This window comes from Rhopalosiphum maidis, chromosome 4, assembly GCF_003676215.2.
Source record: "Rhopalosiphum maidis isolate BTI-1 chromosome 4, ASM367621v3, whole genome shotgun sequence".
Taxonomy (NCBI): domain Eukaryota; kingdom Metazoa; phylum Arthropoda; class Insecta; order Hemiptera; family Aphididae; genus Rhopalosiphum; species Rhopalosiphum maidis.
The window spans coordinates 44386998-44405945 of record NC_040880.1 but is presented as its reverse complement, the minus strand read 5'-3'; the positions used below and the strand labels follow the sequence as shown (position 1 = coordinate 44405945).

At 25.3% G+C, this 18948-nt stretch overlaps 1 protein-coding gene across 2 annotated transcripts in view; it reads right to left on the bottom strand.

Annotated features, from left to right (window-relative positions):
• LOC113557379 (potassium voltage-gated channel protein Shaw-like) overlaps positions 1-18948 on the bottom strand; it is a 120274-nt gene that overhangs the window by 88898 nt on the left and 12428 nt on the right. For both annotated transcript variants that reach the window (XM_026962862.1, XM_026962861.1), the window contains exon 2: positions 129-302. The gene's annotated coding sequence lies outside the window, so the exon portion shown is untranslated. The remainder of the gene's footprint in view (positions 1-128; positions 303-18948) is intronic.

Here is an 18948-nt window from a genome sequence, read left to right as displayed (position 1 = left end):
CAAGGGCTGGGATGATGAGAGGTCAAATGAGGTGGTGGAAAGTGTCGCCGGTGGTTTACATGGCGATGGAAAAATTGCTCATACGAATAAAGGGAGTAAAAAGCAAACATTTGCCGATTTCTACTCACGATATTTACTCGGTCGACAGTGTCAATTTTCCAAGCTTATTCCTCGCGAGAACAGTTAGATTATGACGTTTCTTCGGTGACACTATGACTGCTACCACTGCAGCCACCGTTGACTTAACAAGCACGGGATGTTGCACATAGAAACACATGTGTTTTGCGAGAATTGTGACATTTCTATAAGACAAAAACAAATATATGTGTAATACTATAAATTTTATATTATTTGAGAAAATGTATTTCATAATTTATGTAATATCGCGGTCTTTAAGTACGAATAAAATGCGTCTTTATGGTAAAACAAAGATTCTTTAGTGCTATGTTGCGTTATTGCATCCATGACATAATATAATAAATTTTTATTATATGTGGTTTTATAATGGCTAATACTTTAGTTACTATTACCTACAAAGTACCTACATAGTACATGTACAATATTATAAATAATAACTTAGAACATAATTTTAATTTTAGATTAAATTCGTTTAAGAAATAAATGATTAAAGAAAACAACCAGTGTTTCGATGGTAAAGTAAAGATACGATTTTTTTTTTCCGTTGAGTGTTTAATAATATTGGTTAATTGATATTATTAATTACGCAGATAAAAGCTTAACCACGAAAGGATTGCGAACAGATCGATTTGTATCCGTCGCTCAGTTAAACGATGCGGTATATTTTGATTAATTTTAATATAATTTGTGATTCAATTACGGCTATAATAACACTATTCACATTTTAAAATTTAATTGAAAATATGAAAATGTTATCAATAATATACCTATTTATATATATTTCATAATACATTAATACCAGAAAATAAATAAATTAAAAATATGTTTTAAATCCAACCATAATTAAAGATGGAACTATGACATTTAATTTAGTTTTAAAGTCTAAGTGGAATGATTGGATTGGTACGTACGATTTGCCTATTACTTAAATTCACAAATATATAATAGTAAAGTAGTATATCGTTAGCATATGGCCATGGATGGATAGTATAAGTGCGAGACAGCTAAGTAACTAACCGTTTGATACGTATGAATTTACTAAATGATATTATTTTCTTAACTCAAAAATAAATCTGTAAATAGCACAAAATATTTAAAATATATAAGTTATATTATGCCTAATTATAATGATTATAAGAATATTTTGTAAAATTTCTAGTATCTATCTATACATTATATTCTCTTTTGATTGACGATAAATAAACAATTTCGATTGTGTCAAAAACTCGGTTTGCGTTAAAATAGTTATATATTCCCTATTTATTTTTTTTAATAAATAAAATCAATATATTATAGCTCCACTCATAACATAAGTAATTTTTAACTTTTTATCATACGAAATCCATTAGAAAATTACACATATGTGAACATAAAGTCATAAAACTTAAGTGTTAAGATTGTCAATCCTAATACTGGAGTCATAAGAGTAAATAACTTAAGTTTTCATTTGTTTTTATTTACAAGTGTCTATATTACCTAATGGTTAGATCATTTTAATAGTAATAATATCATTTACCATTAAGCCATTATATTATATTCGTTTTTTATTTTTATTACAGTTTAATTAAAATTAATTTTTATAGGTACATTAATAAATAAAGTATAGGTACATTAAACTATAATTGTTTTAATATAATATCGTTTACTTGAATATCAACTTTATGTGAATTTTTCACATAAATACATGTAGTATCTATAATAAAGTGTGTATTCGCATAAAATGTTATCAATACATTTCTACCAAACTGTTCTGTAAACATAGGTAACATGCCAATTCATCATAAATAGCATATGTGCTGAATGTATGTTATTATTATAAGTGTGGAACAGAATTTCCAATCAATTAATTTTCAGTAGATCTCCATTCATAAAAATATTAAGTATACTTAATGAATCTATCTAATATTAATTTTTTCTGTTTTTAATAGATAATATCAACAATTATATTTTAAATTAAAATAAAAGGAAAAACATATTATTTACATAAATATACTATTTGAAATAAATATTAAATATAATGTACCCACCGATATTCATAACCTTAGGCATAATCTGTTTTATTAACGTTGAATTGTCTTAGTTATACATTTTAAATAAAATAAATAAAAAAAACTCGATTGCAATCGATAAAAAGAAAAGAAATTGATATTTATTTAGAACTTCAGTAGCTTATAGTTCTAGAAAACAAGAGACAATCCTACAAAAGGGTTTTAATCAATGCAGAGCATTTACAATATCAATAAATATAAGGATCATCATTTTTTTCTGCTCAAAAATGTGTATTGATATATTTTTTTTTAATACACGACTATACCTTCTAAAATGTATATTTGTGTTTAATTAAAACTAATTTGTTATGGGAAACAGTCATAATTAATTGCCTTGGTAATTAGTTATCTAAATCATATAATTATTGTACGTGACATTCAAGCTTAATTAAATTTAATTTGAATAAAATATGCAACATTAATAATTAATAATTATTATATTATGATGATACAGTGTCATCATATTATGAAATAACAATAATTTGGTTTATGAAAACTATAAGACATTTAGGATCCACGTTTACACATAATTTATTTTTAGGCCTATGTCGTTGAATTTTGAATACAGTTCTTAATAATACATGAATATAATTTAATAAGTTGAACAATAGCCAATAATAGTAGGTATTAGGTTATAATGTACTTTTTTTATTTATTCAAAATAATTTATGTACTTACTTAAGTTTTGTTTTATCGTTTATAATGTCGTTTTTTTTTTTCTAATGAGTTAATTTAAAATAAATATTGATTGTATAATTAGTGACTTAAAAATTTGATCATGATACAAATTATACATTTATACATACTACATTAGTTTTACCAATTATTTAAAAAATTTAAAAGATAATTTTTCTGATGGAATATTTAGTAAATAAATAAACCGAAAATAGCATGGACGTTTGTTGATGATTCTGCAAATGATGGCAACGAATTTTGATTCGACTGTAAATTATGATAAATACGGCAATCATCATAATACATTGGAGCAGACATACTTCAATAATTGGACACATTTCGAGTGCAATATTATGCATAATTTATTTCGTGATGTGCGTTTAGATTAATATGTACTTATTGTATCATAAAAACAGAACAAATAATTATATACTCTCGAGTATACTAATATTAATTATTATCACGATGTGTTTTATCATAATTTATAACTTTCATTTCCGCATAGACCCTTCTTTGTATTTACGGCTAACACCTGGGACACAAAACGGATATGCTTCGGTTCACGTATCTGCGGAAATGATGACGTGACCACAGATATACGATACAAATAGATGGCCGACTTGGCTTTAATTTTAAAATCGTAAAATGGTTAACTGTTCTCATTAAAAAGGTCTATGTTTACAATTAATTTATTTAAATTTTAAACGTCTCACGACAATAAAAAAAGACAAATGGATTGATTTTTTTATATTGATTTTCCAATTCTATTAATGGAAAAATTGTAAACACAGTGCTTGTTTGTTAGGAAATTCGGTCATTTTCAGTATCAAATAATTACAATGAGAAAGTTGGCTACTTATTTGTATCATGTATCTAAGGGTGTAACCAATACTCTGACCAAACGTTTGACGGGAAGATAATTGGTCTACACCGTATTGGTCCAATAAGAAATTTTACCTATGTAATTAAATATTGGAGGGGTATAACTTTATGTCGTTATACATAACTATCGTGTACCTATACATTACAAATGTTCAAATTAATTATGTGAAAGCGAATGGCTTTGTTTTCAGTATATTATAATCACCATCAGCTACTACAGAGAGTGTACAAGTGTACAAAAGAAAACCTGTGTGTTTGTATAATAATTGCTTGTCGACGGCGATTGTATAATGTTTATTTAAAACAATAATAATATATACATATATATAAACGGCTCTTGAAAAATAACGATGGCCAAAATAAGAAAATTATTTTAGGAAGTTTTCTTCTACTAGCGGGTTAATATATTTTACAAATAAAAATAATATTCTTATTACACATACAATGTATACAATATATACGTTTTATTAATAATTGTTTATATTTCAATTGATAATATAAACCTATGTATTTTTATTTAAATGGTCATTTCGTTTTAAACAATTTTCAATGTTATATAAAAATTAATAATGTTCTAATTAAAAATTATAAACTTAAATTAAATTGTTGAAATTAAAATTAAAAAAAAATTCGGATAATTAATATCAAGTGTTGTCGAAAAAATAAGCAACATTTTCAGAAATAATAACACGTTTAAAAAAATAATAATAATAACAATGTAAATAAAATTAAAAATTCTATAGAAATGCAATAAAATTTATTAAGGAACGTAATTTAATCATTTAGATGCTCATTAAAAATATTAAAAAGAAAAATCGTCTCAAAAATTGATACTACAAAGCAAAATAATTATTATGTTCAGTTTTTGTTTTCTGATTGAACATTTTCTATTGTTTATTATAATAATATTTACCGTGTGCGCTGCATGTACATACTTGTCATTACATGTTAAAATTATAAAATAATCAACAATCTACTGGTGAATAATAAATTTTATAGTTAATCATTAACACATTATCATGAAATCCAAATTACTATTAGGTAATTACAATATTGACATAGATTCTTATTTTGTAAAGGTCAAAATATTTTATATTTTATGATTATTTCCGATACGGCGTAATATTACATTGGATTCGTTGTGGTCAGTTGTAAAAATTTAACTTAGAAATTTTAAATCATAACCATAATGAAATAAAATAAACAAAATAAACCTATCAGACGTTTAACGTATTTAAAAGTTGATGATTAAAATTATGTAAATTTGTGAACGCTATAATAAGCATTAATTTCCAATTTACGAAGGAGATTTAAAAAAAAACCAACGAATATTTCATAGTTTTTATTTATTATTTATTCTTGATAATATTTAACTGATTTAATGTTTGTGTAAATCGCAAAAAAAATAATATTAGGTACAATTTAAAGAATGCTTTTATTTTGGCGAAACCCAGTATCAACAATATTATATTTTAAAGTTTTAAAATCGAGTATACTCGAGTATTGTAAAATACATTTTTTGTATGTACATTGTATATTATTTTTATATGGTAAACGATTTTTTTTGCCTTTTTAATAAAATATTTTATATTATTATTTTATAAAAATACCTTCGGTAGTATTTGCTGGTCATTAAAGTGATTCACATCATATACTCGTATTGTTTAATATTTACTTACATCGAATTAAATTAACTATAGTGCTTGTTCTAGTAACATTACAAATATATGAAAACATTTAAATTAATCATATTTTTAAGTATCTTTACATTTTTTATATATTGTAATATATTTATAATCCAAGTAGTTCTCTTAAGTCTTAGGTACACATTTTTTTGGTTTATCATATTTTAATAGTAACAAATAATTTTATGCAATTATAATTCTTAAGTAATTAGAATTGTCATTTGTCATGATATACCTACACAATTGAGTATGAGTCAATAAGTATATATATAAGTGTATTTATTAAATCAAATTATATAAGATGCCAACATTCTTTGTTAAATTATTAAACACTTATACGTAGGTAAGGGATAACTTTTTAAATTAATATTATTTATAATCTTCAACATATTTATTTTATACTATAATACAAGTTTAATACATATTATATTTACATTTTATAAAGTTTATTTAATATATAATATAGTAAGATATATGATACAGTACGAATTATAATACAATATTTACATACTATATTGTATTACAAATATTACAACTGTTTTATTGAGGGACAATTTAAAAATAATAACTTATAGGCAGGAGGGACTTACTAAAATATGTACATGGCTTATGTTTTTGTAGATTTAAAATATTATATTATTTATCTATTAAATTATGTTTTTAAAATATAATATAGTTATTTTATTTAAGTAAATAATTTGAAATAATATTCAGTTAATTAATCTATGTTATTGTGAACAACATAGACTATAGACTATAGAGCAACAATAATTAACATTAACCATTGCAAAATTATAATTTTAAATTTAACGAGAAGTTACTATAATATAAATACCGTCACGTGTTCATGGTAACTTTATTGTTTTGATATAGATACGAGACAATAATGACCCTAACTCTATAATTACTAGGAATGCGTAACTACTATTAGTATATTGCTTTGTTTGTTTTTTTTTGGAACTTGTATAACTATTTTGGAAGGCTTTTTGAGAATGTTTAATATACTTTACTAAAATGTGATTATTTTGATTATGATTATGACACCAAACATGCAATTACGATTTATTAAAGGTAAAGTTTTAAAAATGTAATGTTATATAATATACTATAAAATCCATTTCTATATGATCCAAAGTATACACGTGAATCATAGCAAAAAATTATGTAATTTTGTTAGTATGAAATTTTGAAAACATGTCACAATATATTATATCGATGTATTAAAAATAAAAACATTATTTTAGATTAATATCTTTAAAAAATATTTTGGAATTTATCTTTAAAATGACATTTATTAGAATATAGTGATTAGACAAAAAATTAAAATACAGTTAGTAAATGCATTTTACTTATATATGAGGAGTTGAGTGTACCTCATCATTGAATAAGTCACTATTTTAAATAAGCACATTTTGAGCGGAGAGATGAGTGCATTGATTTTACAATAATGTGTTTTTTTTTGGGTATCTATTATCATCTTTATGACTGTAAAAAATTTTCAGTCGTCAACTTTGGATGTAGTTTTTTAACGATAGGTTAATTGAAAAATGTTTTCATTAATTATCTTAATAATTGTGAAAAATAAAAACAAGTGGGAATTTTTACGCTAAACCATTTTCGTTAAAATTGATTTTTATTTTATTGTAATTAACATACGAATAACCATTGATATTTTGAATTTTTACTAAATTATAAATTATCATTTTCTGTACATGGTCCATTTCTTTTTAAAAATATTTTAACTATTTTTGAGATATAAAAAAATAAAATATATATAAAAAATTAAAATGTTTGAATTTTTCAGTTTTTTATTGTGTTAAATGTCAATAAAAATATTTTCAAACGGTCAAAAAGATGAAAAATTACGTAAAAGGTAAGTCTACTTATCTAAGTTTCATTAGTTTTTTTATCTTCATAAAAATATTAAATTACATAGCCACAATTATTTTTTATAGATATTTGGAGTTTTGCGATGATATATATTTTAATGATTAATAACAATGTTCATTTTTTTTTTTTTTTTAGTAATTAATCCGCGACAACAAAGGCCATTGGATGGTTTTTTATTCATTTGTAGTGGGGGGAGGAATGGTAGGTTGAAACACGTTTTTTGTATGTGTGGCAAAGATTTGTCACTAAAATCTCGGGTGGTCACCCATCCGGGAGCTAGCAACACCGGCCGATACGTACACTCAGAGCGTTTCCGCAGTTTAGTGTACGATTGGATCACACCAAGCCAGTTCATTTTTTTGTTATAATTCAAAATAGTATTTGAGGGGCCTTATAACTTGCATGTATACAAAAATAATATACTAAAATACATTTTAAAAACATGTAGTTTAATTTTAAATCGAACTATTTTTAAAATTATTAAATTAATTATAATTATTATCTCTATTATATATTATTGTTATACTTTGTAGGTAAAATGTTTTATAAACAGATTGTAAACATTTAAAGCATATTATACGATTATTCGTTATTGAATTATTACAATATTAATTAATTTTTATATTTCTAATTTTTCCCGGTTATTAAGAAAACTACAGGGAAATTGGCTCTTTAAAGTATTATGCATCATAAATTTATTTTACTTTTTGAAAATATATTATTGATGTCGAAGATAAAATTATTTTTATACTCATGTAAAAAAAAAAAATCATAATAATGTAAAATCAATACATTCATCGCTCTGCCCGGGATCTAAATAACTTGTACCCGAGCTATATTTTTGCAGCCCCTCATAAACCTACACAAGTTATTGTATTATACATAATGTAAATATTCCGTACAATTTTGTGCTGAGATAAATTTCAAGGCTTCTCTCGTGATGCCACCGTCATATCACTTCTGTGACATTATAATAACATAATAATGTCTGTTGTCTTTATATAGGTACGCTTACCTGCACTCGAGCTTATATATATTTATACAACATATTATACACATGCATATATATATATATATATATATATATGATTTGCATATATTATTATATCGTTCTGCCAGATACGATGATGTCTGTGCACTGTTTGTGGGTGAGGGGTAATACTGCGCGGTAGGAGTTTTGGAGGGTGGCCCCGAGCCCGAGGGTTCCTCGGGGACAAATTACGGGCTATTCGAATGAGACGGTAACGGTATTAGTGGCGGCGGCGTCGGTGCTTAAGAAGGTCGTTCTGGATTAGTATATACACACATGCGAGCGCATGCGCGCGAGTGTGAGCATTCTCAAGGTAATTAATGACCATTTCCGTTAGCACACAACCCTTTTCTTTGCACAAGCGTTGTCTGCGCACAACGTACGCGGACTCCGGTGCAGGAGGAGGAGTGGGACGATAAACGATTAACTCGTCGCGCGGGAAACCGGGCGGTGGATTAGTTGAACCAGGGCGACGAGGATAGATTCGTAAAGTCAGTGAAAAAGGATGACGCAGGGTATGATACTGGCGAGATCTAAAACGACCAGAATTATTGTATTACAAATAATAATAATATATTATATGATTGTCGTAGACACTTGGATCATCTTAAATTATACGAGAAATATAAGTTGTAGACGTGAATTCGTTCAATTTCGAGATATTGTTAATCTACAAATAAAATTCTAGTTCTATTAATTTATGAGATTTGTTGGAATTTCGGTTTAGTTTCATTGTGTTCTAGAAAAAATAGTATGCTTAAGTGTTCAAGATATATTTAGTTACAAACTTAATCAAAATGAGGTTTAACTAATAAAGAGCTACACGGATGCTTTTTGAAAAATAAAAAATAAATATGTTTAGTTAACATTTTAGTGTCTACGTTAATCTTATGAGCTTTATGAGTGTGAACCGTGTACGAGTATGTATATATATAGTATTTAATATATTATAAATTAGAATATGATAAGTAAAAATAGTAATAATCACAGATATATATTATAGGTAATAGATACTTAATTATTACTATTAATTTATTATTTTTTTTTTATAAGCAATTAAGCAATCTTTTTTTCCGTACATTTTTTTCTATTATACATTATTATATATTTAGCATCCAGAACGCATTTAAATTTATATAAAATCATTCAAATTTATAATATTTTATTTTTATATCTTTAAATGGGATGAAATAATCTTGAAAAAATACAATGTGATTGTGCTTTAATTATAGCCCTTACCATGTAAGTATAGATTTATTTTTCATTGTAGAAAACTTGACATAATGATTTATAGTCCATACCATAACTTAATCTAATACATTGTTATAATTCAAAAGTGGTCATCGTGTGACACATTTGTCACATTTTATGTTATCCAATTTCTGTCAAATTTGCATCCGATAGAATAACGAATAATTTGTCACGCAATACATAAATTTAAACGGTTTTTAATTGAGTATTATTAATATTTAATGTATTTATATAACCGACATAGCTCACCTATAATAATAAAAAAACATTCTAATACAATTGCAATGACTAAAATTAAGTTATTATGAAAAATATAATTTGAGTACCTAAGTGTTCTCTTAGCCATCGTGGCATTTATTTCACTTACAAAAATATATAGATACTGTAATAAATTTAAACTTAATTGTATTATTATATTGTATTTAATATGGCACATTTTTATTTAATTTGTTTTGTTCAATATAGAAAAAAGATTGGCTACATCTGTCCCAATCACTAGATTAAATTAATAAAAGTTAGATTTGATCAGGGTTTGGTTGTCAAATGATTCACTGTCCTGCGACAAACAAAGTACACACCTTATATACATTACTTTCCGATCATCGGTACTACATCCCTGCTGGGAAATCGATTTTATATAATATAATCTCGTCAGTAAGTGTACCAGTTAAATGGACAAGCCAATTTGTTAGCACTATGTATAATATTTTTTTTTCCGTATACGTGTATCCACTTCAGGGGTCGGCAGAGACGGATAGCGTCGAGTATACATTATATAAATGGTTTAACCGTTGTTGCTAAGGTGAAAAAAAGATATCTACGATTTTCATTCTAATTCTGCTGCACTTTAGGCGAGGAACCTGACATTGCAAGATACCTCGACTGGCATTTCGACAATATATTACACAAAATTGATTATCTTGCTATAACGTATCAAATTGTTATTTACATTGTATTTCGTTGACATAGCATTGTTAAAAATAAATCTATACAAATTTTTGCAATGTTCTCGTATGAACAAAATTTCGTTTATAATTAGAAAATATAATATCAAGCCACTAAAGCACCTAGCAAGTGACATAAGCAATATATTGTAGGTAATTTAAAATACGAGTACTATCAGTTCTATGAAAATGCTGTAAGTAAGGGTGGCTCCAACGGCTTTATAATTTAATTGAAAAAATAGAAAACAGTCGTGTTGTCAGTCTTCGGTTGGTCTGCCATGCGAAGGCATATCTTATACATTATATAATAATATTGTAATGTTTTAAAGTTGCTTACGCTGCACATTATAGTGATTTACATGACTCTATAAAAAATATTTTATTGTTTTTTTCATTATTTAAATTACTCGGGGAGTAATTTTCATTAATATTACATTAGCATATAGTTGTTTGTCCGTAACTTCGCTACGACGCGCCGCGATGACGACTAACGTTTATTATTGTTTATGTAATAACAAAAATTATTTTCAAAGTTATTTAAATGCAGAAAAAAATATATAAAATACTGGTTTCACCATTGTTTTAAAATACACCAGATTAAAATAAAAACAAAACGAAAATATTATTTATAACTGTGCAGTATAAAATTAGGAAATTTAGTGGATACCTACAAACTGCTTTGAAACGCCTATAGATTTATATTACCAGTTTATTTCAGATAATCGTTTATTTAATTGATGTTATTTATATTATTGAATTTAAACGAATCAGGCATTAGCATTAGGTACTATTATAATTATAAACAATATAAACATTACGATTTACGGCAAACCTAATAAATAATTTAGCATTTAAAGCAGAATTAATACACTGTGTACAGAAATATAGAGACTTAAATTTAATTATATAACAACATTTTAAGTTAACCGTACCTATTCCAAACAGCTGAATAAAAAAATACAATATAACTGGATTCATTTAAATTTTATCAGTAAGATAAGTGTAAGTTGTAATACAACTCTTATTACTTTTGGAAAATTCAAAAAAAAAAAAAAAACATTAGATTTTAAAATTCCGACGAAATAATCGAATTAAGGGAAATAATTATTTAATTATATAACGAAATGTTTAAAATAGTTTTCAATTTTGTTAGTTATTATTTATTAATATCGACGGACGTCTGGCGCGAGTGTTAGTCGATAAGACTTTTATTTCAAAGTACCGCGAATTTCAAGAAGGAAGCGAAAGATTGGCTGTAACATTATTTTACATTAACCGGAAACGAAGTCTCAGTTATTAGTCTATGGCCAGTTGTAGACTTTAAGTCCCTTGAGTTATTTGACCAGCCCAATAGAGCTATAGCGTGCTCTACTTGCCACATGCCATTGCAAATTAAAATGTACATAATACATATATATTATTATCTACAACAATCAAATTCGTAAATTTGGTAAGATGTAATGTGATTAACAGTTGAGTAAATTTTATTTAAGTGAAATCTAGTTATAGTAGATATCCCCACTCGAAATAACTATTTAAAACGAGCAAAGTGTAATAGACCGAAACTATAGACATTATGATAATGTTATAATCTACATCTGTGTCAAATAAAAGTAATAACCATTTTCATTCGTAGTGACATAATAGTATGACATATTTTAAAATCTTCCAATTTGAATAATTATTAATTTTAATTGTTGAATATTTAAATATATAGGTATCATATGTAAAAAAAACCACATATGCCGAATTTGCATTCATTAACTGCTACAATGACTCTAAAATATGGCACCATAGGGTGCTGATGCTAACTTATTATTTACAGTCTCACGATTTGGTGCCTGAGCGTGTATAATATAATCTTTAGTGTAGAAATTTAAATAAATTTTTGCTTTGCATACAATTGGTATTTTAGTTGAATAATACCTACCTACAGAGGTATCGTACAGAAAATTAATGCATAACGGTTACGTTCCAAATCGCATAAAAATTATTTTATCGTAAAACTGTGTATTACAATACACACGTATATAAATTCAGAGTGATATTAATAATAAAATTGGGTCGATGAAAATATTGGCTTTGTAATAATTTAATCGAGGGTGAAACGATGAGCTCCTATATAATTAATGTATGTATGTATACATACAAATACCTAAATTAAAAAATGCTAATTGAATATTCAAAATATATTGCATAAAAAAAAAATTATAAACATTTATCATACCATTGTTTTACAATATATTTTTTTTTAATTTCGCAATAATTATATAAAACCAATTTTATTAATCCTGAAATTATTTTATCAAACTTAAGAAGCTTAAATACTATTATTTATTTATTTTTTATTAAACATTTATAAGAAATGTCAAAACGCACGATAATATTATACAATAATAAATAATTTTCATTTATTCGTTCAAGCTGAAAAAGTTAACAGTTCTTAACCTCTTCATTGTGACAATAAAACAAATTCGATACCTATCTTAATTAGTCTATGCCAATAACTCTTAACAATATTATTCATAAATACTAATATTTAATTAATATTTGAAACTGTTAAACATTTTTTTCGTTCTTACATTATTGTGTCATCAATGTTAACTAAGAAATTGAATTCTATAGATTGAAAAAAAAATTGGGGTCACCAGCATAATATATACATCAATATTATTTTTGATTTAAGTACTTACTTGATGTTTTATTTAAACAAAGACGCTAAAATATATGGTATTTATTTCTATAAATGATAAAAATATTATAATATAATATAATATAATATTCTAAGCGGAACTCGTAACTCTATGGTTTGACCTCGGGGACGTTCATGAATTTTTTTTTTTTGACATATGGATGTTTGAAATAATATTATATCATCCGTTCATCATCATAACATGTTAATATATTTATAGCTGTAAATTCTATAATATTACAAATTGTAAATTGTATTTTTACAATCGATGAATTATTTACATTTTAAGTTATGGTTGTATTATATTATTTATATTATTTTTTATGTATAATATACTGTGTGAAATTGTGTGTAATATAAATATATATATTGTTTTTTTATTATAGTAAACAAATATTTTAACGGATAAATGTATTATTATTAACTTTTTCCGTGGGATTTAATTGTATAGCAATTAGTGTTGAAAAATATGATACTAATATGTCTCACGTGACATGCGACTATATAAAAAAAAATAAACGATGAAAAATATATTACACTTTTTATCCATTTAAAACAGGACATTATTAAAAAAAATATATATATATTATCACTTTAGATTATCCAAAGTTTTGAAATATAAACTTATACACTATCCAGTTTCAGCAATAGTTATGCAAATATTTAACAAAATGTTATTCCATTATAAAAAAAAAAATTATGTACAAATACATAAATTTACATAAAAAAGGTATTAGACCATTTAGAAGTAAAACTAAAATGAAAACAAAATAAATATTTACTGTTCCTATGTATTACACAAGGTAATAACTTCTTGGTAGTATTTGATGTCTGTTCCTATTTAAATTTATAAAGATTATTTTGACCTGAACTTTAGGCTGTATTTCGATAATAAAAACAGTATATTTTGAGATGTATCTACAAATCTAGATTAAATTCAATTAAAAAAGCAATTTAAAGTCGTTTTTACATTATTTTATGAAAATCATTAAATGTTTTGAAATTTCCAAGTATATATCTTAACGTGATATTATGTTTTTACAACTTAATTGTAATAAGAAGAATAGCATTATTTATTATACCTATATATATATCGTATTTTTGATTATTTGTTATTATAACAATATTATATTGTGTTTCTAGGTCATCCGCTTATAATTATTATTGCTTCATATTAGATATTTCAAACTTTAGTAATATATACGCCATAAATTAATTTAATATTACTTCAATAAATTTACTATAGTTTTATGAGTTTATGATGTTATTCAGATACGATCCTGGACAATAAGTACAATAATTCAACTAGGATTATGTTTTGCGGTGAAGAAGTAATGGAGTTACAATATCCTACCCCATGATTACACCACCAAATACGTAATATTGTTAACATTACCAGTAACATATAATTAAAAAGTATGTTTCACTTAAATTGTAAAATGGAATAGCCGAATGAGATTAGATTGAAATTAAAATTTTTGTGGAAGACGGATGATAGTAAAATACACATTTTAAGTCAATTATAGTTTTTTTTATACCCTTTCGGTGTATTTATACGTAAAACAACTTTTATTATGTTGTGTTTTTTAATGGTACCAAATTTAATAATTTATTATTACCGAATTCAAAAAGCTCACTTTTCAAGCGATATTGATATATAAACTATTATTGTATTTTAAATATCTACGTACGCACAGCAATCAAAAATATAAAATAATTCGTATTTTTCTTAATTTTTCGAAAATTTTGTCATACTTCGTAACATTTAGAAATGATTTATTTTACATAATGCATAAGTTAAATTTCTCTATAAAGCTTAAAATCACCAATCACCAATCACCAGGTAGCTCCAATCTGCTGTAATCGATGAAATAAAAAAAAGAGTTAACATTTTTAAAAATGTCCAAAATGTGTATTTAAGTATGCCAAAAATGTCTTTTCAAAAATGCTCATTTCAATCTAGGGTCTTTCGGTTAAAATATTCCGTTTTTCATTTTAAGTGAATACGCTGTATATATGACTATACACATGCTATATATATATATAACGATCGCAACCCAAAGGGAATAATCACGAAACAAAAATGTAACAAAAACCAATCGACATCGAAGCCGTGCGACCGGACGAACAGCACCACTGCGCAGGACAAGACGTGCCTAACGATAATGATGATTTCCATAAAATCCCATCGGATTCATTGCTGCTTGCGGACGATGGTGATGACGACAATCGCCTAACATTACGGGACCAACGACGACTAAATGCGACGGCGGTGCGACAACAGGGTGAGTGTTAGTACGATAGAGTAGAATATAGTAATAATTTGGACTAACGGGGCATCGATCAGCGGACGCTATAGCGGCGTTTTTCGACGGATGCCGGAGATTAAAGTTGCTGAAGCATTTTCTGCCTTTGTTCCCGTAGCGGTGGCAGAGCATTAATTAATGTCTTTCCGCCGTTCTCCAACGTTACGCAGTAGACTATTATAATATGCTAAGTAATGTATAATATATAATATAATATTATGATATGTATATGTGTGCACAATACGCTCGCCACTACAGTCTCGCCATCAACACACTCCATAGTCGTGGACCGAAAAGGCGCACGAGACATGTATAAAGGTAATGATCGGATTCGCCACCTAGGCTTCACGTGATGGTAGGAAAGAGGCGGGCGGCGTTCTTCGCATCATCCACTGAAACACCGTTGTTCAAAAACTTTGTAGTATAATGAACAACAGTGTTTGGTCAAAGTGCTCACTATAAATAATTGTAATAATGTATTTCAATAGGTACACAATAATTATGTGCAATATAAAATATAATCTAACACTCGAAGGTATGTGATGACAATATGAGTAGTATATATTAATGCAGTATCGCATTGAATGGATTTTATTCTAAGTATAATAAATGAATTACAAAATTATGTAAATATTTTTTTTTCTTGAAATTTTCATACAAAAATCATATATCATACAAATTTCATACACAAGTTTAAAAAAAAATAAATCATACCATTTAATAATGTTAAAAATAAGACTTAGTTTAATTTAATCGTTGACTATTTTATGGCAATTAATATATATATATATATATATATATATATATATGTACGAGTAATGAGTATACCTATATAATAATAATATGATATCAAGGTACTTCGTATAAATATATATTAACGTTTATTCATTAAACATGAGTTATTAAATTGTATAAATTTAAAATAATAACGTTAAATTAGTATAAGTACTAATAAATCATTTTTAAAATGTTTTATTTCTTATCGCCCACCGCAATAAATATTAATACAAGTGATAGTTTTGAATTTTGCTGATAAATTATAAAATATTAAATTTATTATGGAATTCGTAAATATTATAAGTATTAATATGATCTGTATAAACATTTCAAAATGTTTATGTTTCTTGTTCTCGATGGACTTTATAGAGAGTTTTTAATTGTGTGTTCAATTTATGATTAATAGATTCGTCACGTTTGAAGCTAGGTAAGTAAATAAAACACAAAATTTTGTTTATTGTTATGGATCTGATGGATCTTGTTATTAACTGATGTGTCCATGAAAGTTGTTGATATGTTTTCAACATTGAGGTCCAGAATAATATTTTTATACGACTTAATAATACGTTTCACGGTTTTATAATTAATACAATTAGTGATAATTTGATGATAGGTGAATAAAACCACCCCTTTCAATTGCTACTTTAACTAGAGAGCTTAAAACTGTATAATATAGTTAATTACAATTTTAAACTGAATACTTTTAAGGCCTGTATTTAAATGTATATTACCTTGTGTTTTGTTTATTATGTGTTTAATATTTTAAATACATATATGAAGTATGAACTGAGTTTTACTTTTAAACTTCTAATATTAAATAATATTACAACCTTAAAAATCTTTAATGATGAGTTTTTAGTTGTCTATATATTTTTTTTTTTTAGATAAATAACATATGTGCAAATCAGATAGCTTATATATATATATATGTGTGTATGTTAATAAACACAAAAATAATTAAGAGTTTTTATAGCATTAAACTTAATTTTGATCAGATAAAATAAAGGAAATTATTTATTCAAATGATATGTTTATGATTGATAATTGTGATCTCCTATTATTATTATTTTTTTAAAAAAGCAGCATATAATTTTTATATTCCAACTTAAAAACTAAAACAAATATTGAATAAGAGGTTTATTTTGTCCATGTGATAATATATAGAAATATAGTATTTTGAAAAATAAATAAAAAGAAATTACGTTAAAACCAATCTATTTTAAATACACTCAATAATAATAATAAAAAAAAAAAAAAATAGACGTATTGTTAATAAATAATTAAATACAGAAACGGAGTTTGATATTATATAACTAGGTGTGGACAATTTAAGATTTCTAGGTTAATTCAGCAAATGATTAATTTAATGTAATTAGTAGATGTATATAATTAAACATATATTGATTAATATTAAGTCGAAATGTTTGGTTTTGCAATGTTTATTTTCCAATTATTTTTGTAAAAATTAATAAAAAAGTGGGCAAGTGGGGGATACCAGCTGTATAGTAAAGATGGAGAGGTAGATCACTGGTCACTATAATGGATGTGTTAAATTTGAATGCAATGACGGGTATCATTGTATGCAAAAAACGACTCTGAACGGAGATGATTTGTCAGTCAATTATAATTAGTTGGATATATTATATTTTTACCTATATTTAAATTGTAATATAATTGTAATATATCGTTATTTTATGTGATTTCATAAAAAATTAAATTTCATACGCTCATAAATTACGCTGAAATTTTTTTTTATTGTTGCTTGAAAGAAAACTTATGGATAATTTGTATTGGATTTTTGAACCTTAAGTATAAATCACAAAAATTTTATGAATTTTCAACTTCAAAATTCCTTGCAAATTTTCGTGATTTTGATATATTTTGTAAACATTTGAACTTTAAATGCTTATAAACAAAAACTGTGACTAACAATTTTTGATTTTTTTTTACTACGATAAGTACAACTTATAATAAATCTTGTATTAAATTTTAAAGATTTTTTGGATAGCCAATTTTTTTTTAACGGAATTTTGAGAAAAAAACTTAGAAAAGTCGAACATTTCAATCTATAAGTAGCTTAAAAAAAGTCAAAATATTTTTAAAATTTAATTGTAAATAGATAATTATAATATAAATATTTGATGAAAATTTCAAGTATTTACAATGATTTGTTTTTGAGTTACAGCAAAATCAAAAAATCGATTTTGTCGAAAAGTTGTTATGCATAGAAATTCCCGTTTTATTGTTATTTTTTCAGGATTATTCACAACGCTTTTTAAAACTACTAGAATTTTTTTTATTTCTGAGCCCCTAAAGTACCAACTGGATGAATTTTTTTTTCGAAAAAGGGCTGAAGTCTAAAATCGAAGCATTATTACTACTCCAAAACGTGATGACAGACACAAAAATTAAAAAAAAACACACATTATTGTAAAATCACTCCGTTCAGAATGTAAAAAAAAATATATAAAAATGGATATATTTTAATAATGATTTAACAATTTTTATCTAAAAAACCTCTCATTAACATAATTTTTATAATTTGTTTCAATATATATTCGCTTAAAGGAATTATAATCAAAGAGAAGGAAATGTTTTTACAACCATAATATAAAAAAAAAAATAGTATT